The sequence below is a fragment of the Silene latifolia genome, chromosome Y (genome assembly GCF_048544455.1).
Source record: "Silene latifolia isolate original U9 population chromosome Y, ASM4854445v1, whole genome shotgun sequence".
Taxonomy (NCBI): Eukaryota; Viridiplantae; Streptophyta; class Magnoliopsida; order Caryophyllales; family Caryophyllaceae; genus Silene; species Silene latifolia.
Genome location: NC_133538.1, coordinates 303,841,559 through 303,856,270, shown reverse-complemented (window position 1 = coordinate 303,856,270; position 14,712 = coordinate 303,841,559). Strand labels below are relative to the sequence as shown.

Here is a 14,712-nt window from a genome sequence, read left to right as displayed (position 1 = left end):
GACTCTTACTATGATCGAGAACAACAACAGTTTCATCCGCCGGTTGCTCCACATTGAGGACAGTTTCAGGAGCTACCTTGTGGATGCTCGATCCGTACTCAAGGACGCCAAAAAAGATGGCTTGACAGAGTAGCAGTTGTTGCAGCTATATGACGATATAGCAATCACAAACGGAACCTCCAAATAGCTAAGGAGGAGAGGACGGATATCATAGAAGAGAATAAGACTCTCTATGAAAATATAAGAATTGCATTTTTATTAATGTAATTTTTTTTTAATTTATGTATATATATATATATATATATATATATATATATATATATATATATATATAAATTAATTAAGTTTATCATGCATTCCTCTCTATCATCTTGCTTCTTCTTTGTTTTATTTTATTTAATTTGTTTTACTAGCTAATTAAGCGAATAATACTTAGAAAAATAACATAATGATCGATAAAAACACATACATGCAAATGAAATAATTAGAAAAAGAAAATAATGGCGATGAAAGACGATGAAACCAACAGTGACGGCGAAATTTACCTGATAATTAGAGAAAGTAAGAGACGATGAAATCAACAGTGACGGCGAGATGATAAAGCGACGATGAGAAAGAGAAAAAGAGACGATCAGAAAGTGTGTGTTTTGTGTTTGTGTTTGTGTTTGTCTGTGTTTGTATTTGTGTTTGTGTTAAGGTTTGTGTTTTGTGGCTGTAGCTGATCTGTGTTTGTGTGGTTTATAGTATGGAAAGTATTGACAACGGTTGTAAAACAAAAACCGTTGTTAAAACGTTTTAACAACGGTTGTAAAATAAAAACCGTTGTTAAAAAGTTTTAACAACGAGTTTCAAAAATAGCCGTTGTTATTACTTTTCATTAACTTTGCGCCAAATTATTAACAGCGGTTGTGCATGTTTGACCCGTTGTTAAAACTTATAATAATGGTTATATAACCATACCCGTTGTAATTAATTTTAGTAAAATTCGCGCCATACATTCTACAACGTCTATTGTGATTTTCGTGAATAAGCGTTGTTAAAGGGGCGTTGTAGTTGCCTGGATTTGTAGTAGTGAGAAAGAATAATAAGGTAGCGCATGCTCTTGCGCATGTCTTACCGAGTGTAGTAGGCAACTCTGTTTGGATTGGTACGCTGCCTGAGGTAGTGAATCGGTTTCTTGATTAAGGTATAATATTACCCAGTTGGGTTTCAAAAAAAAAAAAAATGTGTTTTATATTACACAGATATCTCGGACATGGTCTCATCATATTGCTACTCTGCTATTTTTTGGCTTTGGATTGTGGTCATTGTGGGACTGTTTCCATCAAGAAGGGTAATTCTTAACATTTATCTTTGTCCTTTTCAATTTTCTCACCTGCTGAGGTTTTTCTTTTACACTTAATTGTCTGTATAGCAAAACAGTTGAGAAGAGATGAAAAGATAAAATTTTGCACTCATAGCTAATTTGATTTGATTCTACAAGGATGCCGAGGAATTAGATGAAGTTGAAAAGAAATTGGTTGATATATGACACCTATCTTGGACATGTAGTACATGTACTTTGAATTTCTTCACTAATTGTTTCTGTTTTATTAGGATGCTGATTTCAAGGGCGCTAGAGGAGCATCCAAAGACAACAAGGTGAGACCATGAGAGTTTGGTATTAGAATGTGTAATTGTATACTGATAGTGTCGTTTTGTATCGAGTTAGTTGAGTCATTTTAGGTTGGTTATTGTGTTACAAAGCTGATTTTGTGAGCTAATCTTTGATAAATGTCGGCAAATTCCATTTGATTATAATTCGGATATTTGAACTCGAATTTGGTTGCCACATCTCAAATGTAATTCCAGTGTTTTCTTAGTGATGAGTTGAGATGATGAAGTAGTTTTGTACAAGCTAACTCATGAATCTCAGAAACCGAGGCATGATCAAGTGAAGAAGGAGCATGGAAGCCAAAATGATAGTCAGATGTTGAGGAGAGGCTCTAGTAAAAAGCACGTGCAGCCTGCCCCTCACAGCGCAAACTGCGCAGTAGGGCGTAGCCAGCGCCTTTCCTTTTTGCCTGGGCTCTTCGCTTAAGACACGGGCCTAATTATCCGCTTGTGGGCATTTATTGTCGACTCATCCTAGGTTTTTGTGCACCCATATAAATAGTTCAACATTTTGAGATGAAAACATCATCTAATCTTGTAATAATTAAGACTCTTATGCTAGTATGAAAAGTAGTATTAAGAAAGACAAAATTGTAATCATTGGGTTTTATGCTAATCTTTCCACAATCCTTAGACTCCTCTAAGATTATGGAAGGCTAGGCCTTTAACTCTTAGTGTAATTCATCCAAGGAGCCATCTTGAATCTATGTAGTGACTCTCTATCCTTTCTTTAATTTACTTATTGTTTTTCCTCTTGTGTTTAATGATTATGTTGAATGAATTGTTATGTGAATTGATCATCCTTCCATCTATTTCATTTGACTATTCCAAATTCTACAAAGTTGGTTTGGTTTTTATACTTTTATTTGACGCAACTTATAATCTTGTGAGATTGCTTTAAAGATCACATCTTTATAAGAGAGGAATACATGTATTTCATAATTTGTATGGTTTAATCTTGTTTGTGAAATATCCATATCCTAGTTTTTCTCACTTGGTTATGCTCTTAATGCTCTTGTTTACACATCATGCATGGTTAATATGTGATGTTGCATTCAATGATGGGTTGTCATACATGGGTGTAAATTAGTGGGTAAGTAATTTGGAAAGGATAAAAGAGTCTTACTTGAGAAAGGGTGGTTACCAAGGGTTTGTTAGAGCATCCGTAAAGGTAGGAAACTAACCTCCCCATATGCCCTCTCTCCTCTCAAATGGGGAACCTCATTATTGCACACACCTTCCCAATAAATGGGGCTCCTCTATTTGTAGGGGAAGTCCTCAAAGAAAAAGCAAGGCATTTTGTGTTGCTTTTGGGGAGGCTCCCAAATTTTTGGGTGTAAATTAATATTGTTGGGAAACCCCATTGTTGCATAGATGTAGATATGAAATGGGAAGGGTAAATGATGAAGTTAGTGGAAAATGAGGTGGACGAATAAGAAAATGAAAGAGAAAATATAGGGAGCCTCACCTTTGTGAATGCTCACCAAGTTTCGTTCACATATTGATTTCTTGCACTCTACTTGTTTGTGTTATTATCAAAATAGCAAAAGTTTACATCTTTAGTGTTCTTATGTTACTTGCAACCTATTTCTCTCCTCATATGTCTTTTCACATGTTCATCATTGTTCATACCATTATTTATTTAGAAGTATAATTAGTAAGTCTTAAATTATGGTTAGTATCTTAATTAGTTAGTAGAGTCCTTGTTGTGCGGAAGCGATACGGAGTAGATGCAAAAATAAAAGACCCAAAGAATTTAACGTGGTTCACTATCAATGCGATAGCTACATCCACCAGGGCGAGGGAGAATAATTCACTATATCGGGAGAATTACAGATTACAAAAGATGAGCACAGAGTTTTTCTAGATCTGCCTCTTAAAACTCTCAATATGTTTGCCTCACAAATCTCTCCTTAAAAGAATAACTAGGTTAAGGTAGTGTTTATATATTAAACTACCCTAACAAAGATTATTCTAATTAATTAAGAAATATAATTAATAAAGACAAAATAATATTGCCTAATTAAACTAAGGAAACCAAAAGCTGACGTCAACTTTTCAATAGTAAAGTCAACGCAAGAAAAAAGTCAACTCTAAAATTCCAACGTACAGCAATAGTTCGCTTTTGGTCAGAAACTCCCGCGACCCGCTGGACACTTGCCCTTTTTTTCTTCCTTAGCTAATTTTATCTCACCGTAATCAAACTCCGACATACTCCGTAAGTGACATACGAGTCACATACTAACAATTCTCCACCTTGACTCGGACAGTCACATTTAGCAAACGACTTCCAAACCACTCGTCCACTATACAAGTCACTCCTAAGTAAACTTGTATCTGCCATGTTCCAGCAAATGAGCGCTCACACTAGAACACAATAGACTCCACCTTGAGTCTATAACCATCCAATATACTGGGACTGGTCTCCCATCCAATTAGCCCTGGACAAAGGCCTGCGTCCATTTAGCCCTGGACCGGGCCACTCAAGGCTCCACCTCGAGCTCAGCACCCCGAAGGGTCTAGACATAACTGTCTATATTCAACAAGTCCAAGCAATGTTTGAACTTGCTGAATGGAACCGGCTTAGTGAAGCAATCTGCAGGATTGTCAGCTGTTCCCACTTTCTTCACTTTAATTCTCTTCTCGTTCCTCAGAAAATGATACCTGACATCTATGTGCTTGGTTCTATCATGATGCACCTGATCCTTCGCCAAACAAATAGCACTTAAGCTGTCACAATACAACGAAGCGATCTCTTGATGTAGACCAAGCTTACTTACAAAACCCTTTAACCATATAGCCTCCTTAGCAGCTGCTGTTAAAGCCATATACTCCGCCTCCGTGGTTGACAAAGTCACAGAAGATTGTAATGTTCACTTCCAACTAACAACAGAACCACCAAGTGTAAAAACATACCCGGTTACGGACCTCCTGCTATCTACATCTGCAGCATAATCGGAATCAGAATATCCAACAACTAAACACTCATCATCATTCCCATAAACGAGACCAACATCTGTCGTTCCTCTCATATAGCGGAAAACTCTCTTTACCGCTAACCAGTGTTCTTTGCCAGGTTGAGCCATAAACCTGCTAACAACACTAACAGCATGTGCAATATCAGGCCTAGTGCAAACCATGGCATACATTAAACTGCCAACTGCACTAGCATAGGGAACCGTTGGCATATAAGACTTCTCAGCTTCAGTTTGAGGCGCAGAAGATATAGTTAACTTACCGACAGCATAAGGAGTATTTAAAGGTCTAGCATTACCCATACCAAAACGGCCAAGTATCTTCTCAATGTAGCTTTTCTGAGATAAGAAAAGCTTCCTTTTAGAACGATCCCTGTAAATCTCCATCCCTAATATCTTCTTCGCGAACCCAAGATCCTTCATATCGAACTCTGAACTGAGTAGCTTCTTCAAATTATCAACATCTGACCTTTTCTTAGCAGCAACAAGCATATCATCAACATATAAGAGTAAATAAATCAAAGACCCATCTTCTAGCTTGTTATGATAAACACAACAATCATATGGGTTTCTCTCATACCCATGCTCTACCATAAAAGTGTCAAATCTTTTGTACCATTGCCTTGGAGATTGCTTAAGCCCATACAAGGACTTCTTCAAATGACAGGCAAAATGCTCTTTCCCTGGAAGTTCGAACCCCTCTGGCTGCTTCATTAGAATATCTTCCTCCAACTCACCGTGGAGAAAGGCGGTCTTGACATCAAGTTGCTCAAGCTCATAATCATAATGTGCCACTATAGCTAGTAACACACGAATAGAAGTGTGTCTCACAACAGGAGAAAAAATCTCCACATAATCAACTCCCTCTATCTGACTAAACCCCTTAGCAACAAGTCTGGCCTTGTATCTAACCGACTCAGCCTCTGAAGTTCCTTCCTTTCTCTTGAATACCCATTTACACCCTATCAATTTTCTCCCTTCTGGTGGTGGCACAAGTTCCCAAGTATTATTTTTGTGAAGAGACTCCATCTCTTCACCCATAGCAGCAAGTCATTGCACCGACTCACTACTAACAATTGCTTCTTTATAAGATGATGGTTCTTCAGACTCAATTTCATCAGCTACCTGTAATGCATAACCAACCATCTCCTCAACATAGCAATTATTGCCACGAACTTTGCGGCCCTCAAGCTCCTCAATAAACCTACTAGTCTTCTTGCTTACACGTTTAGGCAAGTCAATAGGATCAGTTGGTTGATTAGAAGATTCACCCTGCTGACTTTCCTCATTAACTGGAGTAGGAGTAGTCACAGGACTAGAAGAAATAACTGGTTCGGCATCCTCCTCGATCACAACCCGTGGTAACATAGATAAAGTGACAGGAGCCACCTCAAACTCCACCTCTTCCTCGGCTCTATTATCCTTTTCAACACCCTTGGACACCTCTTTAGAAATAAACATGGAATTTTCATCAAAGGTAACATCCCTGCTAATAATAACACGACCCTCTAACGGAGACCAAATCTTGAACCCCTTAACTCCATCTCCATATCCTAGAAAGCACCCCTTCCTTGCCCTTGGATCTAACTTACTATCCTTTACATGATAATAAGCTACACATCCAAAAACTCTAAGTGTAGAATAATCCGGTACATTGCCGCTCCATAACTCATAAGGAATCTTGCAGTTTATTCCCATATGAGGACCACGATTGATCAAGTAACAAGCTGTAAGAACAGCTTCACTCCAGTACCTTCTAGCAAGACCTGCATTAGAGAGCATGCATCGAACTCTCTCTAACAGTGTCTGGTTCATTCGTTCTGCTACACCGTTCTGCTGTGGTGTACCCCTGATGGTATGATGCCTTCCTATACCTTCATTCTTACAGAACTCATTGAATTCTCCTAAACAGAATTCCAAACCATTGTCCGTTCGTAGCTTCTTGATCTTCTTACCTTTCTGATTTTCCACCAAAGTCTTCCATTGCACAAAGACTTTGAAAGCCTCACTCTTCTGCTTAAGCAACCTAAGCCATGTGTACCTGGAATAGTCATCAATAAATGTAACAAAATAATAATAACCTCCCATACCTTCAACTCGAGCAGGCCCCAAAGAATCGAATGGATATAATCAAGGACTTCTTTTGTTGTATGAACACCCTTGCTAAATTTAGATCTGTGTTTCTTACCAAACACACAATGTTCACAAAACTCAAGGTTCCTCACCTTGACACCGTTAAGAAGATCTCTCTTGGACAACAGCTGCATCCCTCTCTCACCCATATGACCAAGCCTCTTATGCCAAAGGTTAGTCATCTCTCCGTGATTTACGGATGCACAAACCGCAGAACTAGTCAGTGTTTCACCTTGAAATACATACAAGGTATTTTGTTTGACACCTTTCAGAATCAAACGAGAACCCTTTGTGACAGACAAAATCTTCCCTTTACCCTGGAACTCATATCCTAAATCACTTAATGAACCAAGTGACATAAGATTCTTCCCCAAAGCTGGAACATGCCTCACATTAGTCAAAGTACACTTCTTACTCTCAGCAGTCTTCACCTTGATCGACCCAATACCCACTACCTCACAAGTAGCATTGTTGCCAACAACAACGTGACTCCCATTAAAGGACTCATAAGTACTAAACCAATGCTTGTGTGGACACATATGATAAGAACACCCAGAATCTAGAATCCAACGATCTACAGGACGAACAGAATCAACCGTAAGAGCATAGTCCGCCTCAGAATCGTACTCCACATTCTTACTTTGAACTACAGCCGCATTAGACTTAGCTTTCAACTTAGGACAACTAGGTCTTTTATGCCCGGGTTCTTTACATAGGTAATAGATAACAGAATTACTAGCAGTATTGGTGTCCGGAGCCTTAGCCTTAGCCTTTTTCTTCCGACCTCCACCCTTCTTAGTGTTATTAACAACTAAACCTCGCCCGATCCGTCTCCTAAGTCAACGCTTGCTTTTTGTCGCAACTCCCTAGTGCAAAGTGCTGACTTCACTTCCTCTAAGGTCAATGTCTCTTTACCAAGAACAAAAGAATCTACAAAATTCTCATACGACGCAGTAAAGAAACCAAACTAATTAAAGACATCTTCATCCTCAATCTTAACATCTATATTACGCAGATCTAGTAATATAGTATTATATTTGTCTAAATGATCACGAAGTGACATACCTATCTGCATCTTGAAAGAGAACAGACGTTGTTTCAACAACAACTTATTGGTGAGCGACTTTGTCATGTACAAACTCTCCAATTTCACCATAACCCCATTGCGATCGACTCACCGGCTACCTCGGTTAGGACATCGTCTGACAAACTCAACAAGATCGATGAATGAGCCCTCTCCTCCATTGTTAACAAGGCGGGATCTTCCGTCTCGGTCACCCTAGATTCGGCACCCGCGACAAAGCTTCGCCTTCGTCACCTTCGTGGAGAAACCCGGCGTCAAGGGTTTCCAGATGCACCGCTCCTTTAGCAAAGCCCTCATCTTCAACTGCCATAGTGAAAAACTATTCCTCCCATCGAACTTCTCAATCCTTATAGTCTCACTCGACATCTTCTCCTCCCTGGATCCAAAAACTCAAAGCTCTGGTGCCAATTGTTGTGCGGAAGCGATACGGAGTAGATGCAAAAATAAAAGACACAAAGAATTTAACGTGGTTCACTATCAATGTGATAGCTACATCCACCAGGGCGAGGGAGAATAATTCACTATATCGGGAGAATTACATATTACAAAAGATGAGCACAGAGTTTTTCTAGATCTGCCTCTTAAAACTCTCAATATGTTTGCCTCACAAATCTCTCCTTAAAAGAATAACTAGGTTAAGGTAGTGTTTATATATTAAACTACCCTAACAAAGATTATTCTAATTAATTAAGAAATATAATTAATAAAGACAAAATAATATTGCCTAATTAAACTAAGGAAACCAAAAGCTGACGTCAACTTTTCAATAGTAAAGTCAACGCTAGAAAAAAGTCAACTCTAAAATTCCAACGTAGAGCAATAGTTGGCTTTTGGTCAGAAACTCCCGCGACCCGCTGGACACTTGCCCTTATTTTCTTCCTTAGCTAATTTTATCTCACCGTAATCAAACACCGATATACTCCGTAAGTGACATACGAGTCACATACTAACAGTCCTAATTAGTTTGTTTCATAGTTAAAAGTCAAGTCTTTAGTTGTGAGTCCTTCTCTTGGATTTGACCCTTACTTACACTTTACTACTTTCTTAATTGAAATAGTTAGAGTCAAGTTTGTATTACAAATTGTTAATTTGATAGAGTAATTAGCATAATTAACGACCATTGTTCCTCACATCCTTCTAAGTTTCGTGGATAGTTTGTCTTCACTATGCCTTTAGCTTGATAGTCGGAGGCTCGTTGTTTTGCATTATAGCCAAGCTTTAACAAACTCATTGATTAATATATTAGCTGTAGCATGAGTGCTTGATGATAAAACTTCTTCTTTGTTTAAGGAGGAGGAGGAGGAAGAAGAAGAAGAAGAAGACCATTTCTCACTCGGGCCATTTCTCACTCAATTTCTATCTCTATCTTAAAGGTAACCGGTAAAATGATTAGTGACTTCACTCAATTTTCAAAGAACAGGTCATTTATCACTCAATTTATATCGCTATCCTCTTAAAGGTAACCGGTAAAATGATTAGTGACTATTAGCTTTACTTATGTCGTCCAGTTAAGGTTGTTAATTGGAGTGGGTGGTTTGTTTTAATTTCTTCTGCAGGCATTTTGGATAACTTTCTTCGGCTAATGGGGTGACAAGAGCCAGGTTGGCTAGACTCTGAAATTTAGACTTGTTTCTTATTAGCTGTAAAATTCGAGGAATGTATTTTTATTTCACTGCTCCAACATTCCCCTATTAATAATGTATGGCTTGCTTGTAGCTGGCAACTATTGGTCTTGTTGCCGATGAGAATCCATTCGGCGTTGTTCTTGGTGGTATTCTGTGAGTATTTCATGTGCCCTTTCTCTTTTAGGGATCTTCTTGATATGATGTTTTCCTTGTGTATTCTCCACTTTCTTGTTGCTTATGAGCCGCCGGCCGGTTGGTTGTGACTACTGAACATGATTGTTTTTTTTATTTTTGTGTTAGAACTTTTTATTTATCTGTGGTATGGCAGTATGCTGATCATACCCAGCCTATCGAGGTTTTGTTTAAATCAAATGGTGTTTAAAGGCAAAGAAATTAACAAAAAGGATGGGATTGAAATAAATGGGTCCACACAGGACAAAGAAAAGTCGTTGAGTCGCTTAGCAACTTAATATCCAAGTCGCTAAGCAACTTAGTGACTTTACCATTGTTAACAAAGTTTTTCTTTAACAAAAAGTTGTGGTATATAGCCTGGTAGCGTGGCTGCGCTACTCGAGACTTGGATACTAAGTCGTTGAGTGACTTTGCGACTTCTTCTCTGTCCTACATGAACCCATTTCAATAATTTATTTCAATCTCCATCACCCCCTTTTGTAAATTTCTTACCTCTAAACACCATTAAAAGTATCCCAACCTATTTTGGTGATCCCCCCTCCCCCCCTAGTCTTTAGGCTTATTGTTTTACGAAGATTTTGGAATCTATTAGAAAATGCTAATAATTGATTTTGTATTTATACCACTTTATCCATCCCAAAAAAAATTGTTTATCTTTCTATCATAGTTGATGGATCTACGTGGTATGTGAAAGTGTCAATTTTAATTTTACTCTCAACATAAGCAAACTTAGCAAATTGGAGGAGGTCCAATTGAAGGACAACTTCTCTCCACTATTAAGAGACTTTTAGGCTTTTTAACACAAGGGTAAGCTTCGTATGTCTTTCCCCGTTACCTGTTGTTAGGGATAAAAATTAATATTTTATTACCTGTGGCGTGGCCGGCATTGATTGGAGGAAAGCAATTAAAGAGGACCGGTGACGTGGCACATCAAGAGCCATAGGATTAAGATGGGAAACAAACACAAGTGGGGCATTTACTTTGTCAAAGCCCACGTGAAAAATCAACAACAATCTCCTATTCTTGTGGGGTTGACCAAGAATCTAGGAGCAGAAGCACGGAGGAAGTTTTTGACTCTAGACCTTACTTCGACAACTATATAAAGCAAAGGAAGAGTAAAGCAAAGGGCATCACACAATACTTCATCATTCACACTCTATATCACGGATTCTATCAGCAATACTACATTAGTCAATTATTGGTTGTATTTTCCTTACTTCCATAATATTCCCTCGATTATAGTGCCAAATGGGTGGGATTCCGATTTCTCCCGCGGTTGTTTCCACAACGGGTTTTTCGCGTCACCAAAACCTTGCGTGTCAATCTTTTTATTCGTCGTTCATACGTTCGTTAAAGTCGTTTTATTCACATCATCGTTGGTCGTAGATTACTCACTATCACTCACTAAATTAAATTAATAGTCGGTAAATTTTTACCAAAACAGATTGGCGCCCACCGTGGGGCATAATGATCATTTTCTATAGCCAAACCTCGCAAGACCGAACCAGCCGCCACCATGTCCGGAACGAGCTAGAACCCTTCCAGCAGCCAAAGTATGTCAGCCCTGTCCTCTGGAGCAAGACTATCCCCTGCATCTGCAGGATCAGTAAGTGCTCCTCCAGCATCCAGCTAGTAGGTCCCTGTAAGCGTGTCACCCTGAACCATGCCTCTGCCTCTGAACCCACCGCAGATACCCAATGCAGCAGGCGCGTTCAGCCAGCCCAGATTCAGCAGGGAAAGCAGCCCCAGTAGAGGAGAAGCTGCGTCCAGACTCCCGACCCAGAAGGGATCAGGTGCAGAAGTTCTCAGAAGCAGAGGACCTCCAGCACTTGACCTGATGCAGGTGATGATCCAGGGGATGGATACTCTACGCCAGGCCGTTGAGGATATGAGGAATGACAATCAGAACCTGATCGCTCAGATCGTAACCGCAGTCCAGCCCAAACCAGCGTCAGCACCTGAGGCCTGAACCTGACCAGCGGTGGAGGATCAAGTTGACCAATTCCGTCAGAACTAGTCACCAGACTAGACCTTGCAGGAGTAGCACCCAGTGAACCAGTCGAGCCTAGAGGATTGGGATGTTTGTCATTTGACAACCACCCAGCCTGCTGCAGACACCAAGTAATGCACTGCTTAGCACTCCGTCAGGGTCTGACTATCCACCTTTTGCAGGAACACCGATGCACCAGACATCCGGATGGCAATATGAAGCTGTCATCAACATAGCAGTTCCATCACTCAGCCAATTCACTAGTGAAGCCTGGATCAGAGGCATGCAGCAGACACCAGGATGACAGCCATGATCTATAATCAGTGCAACACCAGTGACAAGTCACCCAACATCTGGCCAATTCCCTGGAGGGCCCTGGTTAGGAGGTACACCTGTTGGTTCCTTCCCGCCTGTTTCTAACCCCCTTGCAGGAGCAGGTAGTTCGCTGAAGAAGCAATACCAGAAGCTGAGGGACCTAATGTACAGGATACCAGGCGTAGCACGTCCATTAGAGAAAGCGGCACGAGATAGCTATGCAGGGGTTTGAGGAATCTACTCGTGATTACTTGAACAGGTTTAACAAAGAGAAGGTGGCAATTCCAAGGTACGATATAGCAACCGCTTTACAAGCCTTCCGCCGAGGACTGCACCAGGATTTAGATCTATACAAGAACCTGACCATGCATCCATGCACTACCTTTGAGGAGGTACAATCGAAGGCGATTGCTATCATGAGGCTGGAGGAAGACTCTGCACCAATAAGAGGCACTTACGATTCAGACCCAGTATCCAGAAAAGCCTCGGTGGAAAAGAGGAGCGAAAGATCCAAACCCTACAGCAGAAGCGTGCACAAAGTTTCTGGGAGCACGGAAGGAAAGGGGGACCTAGATCTGCTTCCGATGGTAAGTGAGTATGGTTTCACCACTAATCGTGCAGGATTGTTCAAAGCCCTGCAGGAGCTGGGTCGCAGAGTCAGATGGCCCAAACCCCCGACTGAAGGATACTCTAGCAGCAGAAAGGACACTGGCAAAAAGTGTGAATTCCACGGCAGCAACACCCACGACACAGACGAATGCCATTCTCTCAGGAAGGAAGTTATGTATCATTATGAGCAAGGAAACCTGGATCACCTCCTACCCAGAGGCACAACCAGAGTGAACTCTACAGATCAGGTCCTTCCATCTCCCCCCCCCCCCCCCCCACACCCCACCCCCCTTCAGTGCACTAGAACTGTAAATGTAATCACATGTGGCTCGGAGCTATGCGGATTGACGTACTCAACAGCAAAGAGGCCTGCCACTGAAGCAAAGGGAGATAAGCAAGAATATTCCTGCACGATCAGTCGCCAGAACCTGCCATCAGTCACCTTTGACGAAACAGATGCTCAGTCTGCTCTAGAACAGCACCACGATGCTTTAATCATCACGTTCCCTAGAGGAAATTGCGAGGTGAGAAAGATCCTGGTGGATACCGGAATCTCCGTTAACTTAATCATGCTGGAGACGCTCAAAGGAGTGGGATTCAGCGAAAAAGATCTAGCAAAAAAGGCGGTTCCCTTGGTTGGATTTAGTGGCGAAACAAAGCATTCCCTAGGAGAGATCGTCATCCCAACCTATGCCGGAGGAGTTAACAAGCAGGTAAGGTATCTGTTTATTGATAGAGCCTTCACTTACAATGTGATCCTTGGCAGGCCCTAGATCCACGAGATGAAGGTAATACCCTCGACGTACCACCAGTGTCTGAAGTTTCCAACGCATTGGGGTGTGCAAGATATACGTGGAGACCAAGAGGAAGCTAAGGATTGTTATAAAGTGGCTCTGAAATCAACAACCAGCCCGCTTGCATAGCAATTACAAAGCCAGCGCATCCAGGACGAATATATTGAGCCCCAGCAGGCAGAACTAGACGGAGTCATCCTGGACGCACTGCATCCAGAACGAACCGTGCTAATCGGATCAAAATGTACTGGTAACATTCGTGAAGAACTCGATCGGTTGTTGAGAACTAACATGGACTGTTTTGCTTGGTCACATAATGATATGATAGGGATAGACCCAAGTGTGATAACCCACAAGCTAAGAGTGGATCCAAGCTATAAACATGTGCAGCAGAAAAGAAGGAAGTTTGCCTCTGAAAGGAACCAGGTCATAAACCAAGAAGTAGATAACCTGCTTGCTGCAGGAAAAATTCAAGAGGTGAAATATCCAAAATGTTTGTCCAATGTGATGGTAGTCCCGAAGAAAAATGGCAAGTGGAGGGTCTGCGTCGATTTTACAGATTTAAATAAAGCTTGCCCAAAAGATCCGTTTCCGCTACCACACATAGACGCCATGGTGGATGCTACTGCGGGTCACAAGATGCTAACATTCCTGGATGCCTGGAGCGGCTACAACCAGATAAAGATGCACCCTGCCGACCAGGAAAAGACGGCATTCAGATCCGAGCAAGGTATCTATTGCTATAACGTCATGCCTTTTGGACTTAAAAATGCAAGATCCACCGACCAGAGGCTGGTAAACATGATGTTTAAAGAGCAAATAGGTCAAACTATGGAAGTGTACATAGACGATATGGTCGTCAAACCAAAGCAGGTTTCACATAACCACCAGCACCTGGCAGATACTTTCAACACCCTCAGAAAATAACAGATGAAGCTGAATCCGACAAAGTGTACCTTCGGGGTCTCTAGTGGAAAATTTCTAGGATACATGGTGACCCATAGAGCGCTAGAAGCGAGCACCGAACAAATCAAAGCAATTCTGCAGCTGGAGTCACCGCAGAAACCAAAAGACGTCCAGCGCCTGACTGGAAGAGTGGCAGCCCTAAACAGGTTCATATCCAGATCCTCTGACAGATAGTTGTTTTACGATATACTCATAAAAAGCCAAATATTCGAGTGGACAGAGGAGCATGAGAAAGCATTTCAAGAGTTAAAATATTATCTCAGCACTCCGTCACTCCCGTCGAAGCCAGAGCCAGGAGAGCCACTATTCCTGTATCTGTCAGTCACAGAAGCAACAGTAAGTGCAGTACTAGTACGAGAGCAGGAGGGATCACAGC

The 14,712-nt window shown here is 41.1% G+C and overlaps 1 pseudogene; it reads left to right on the top strand.

Moving 5' to 3' along the window:
- LOC141631066 (GDT1-like protein 5) overlaps positions 1–14,712 on the top strand; it is a 173,090-nt pseudogene that overhangs the window by 19,366 nt on the left and 139,012 nt on the right.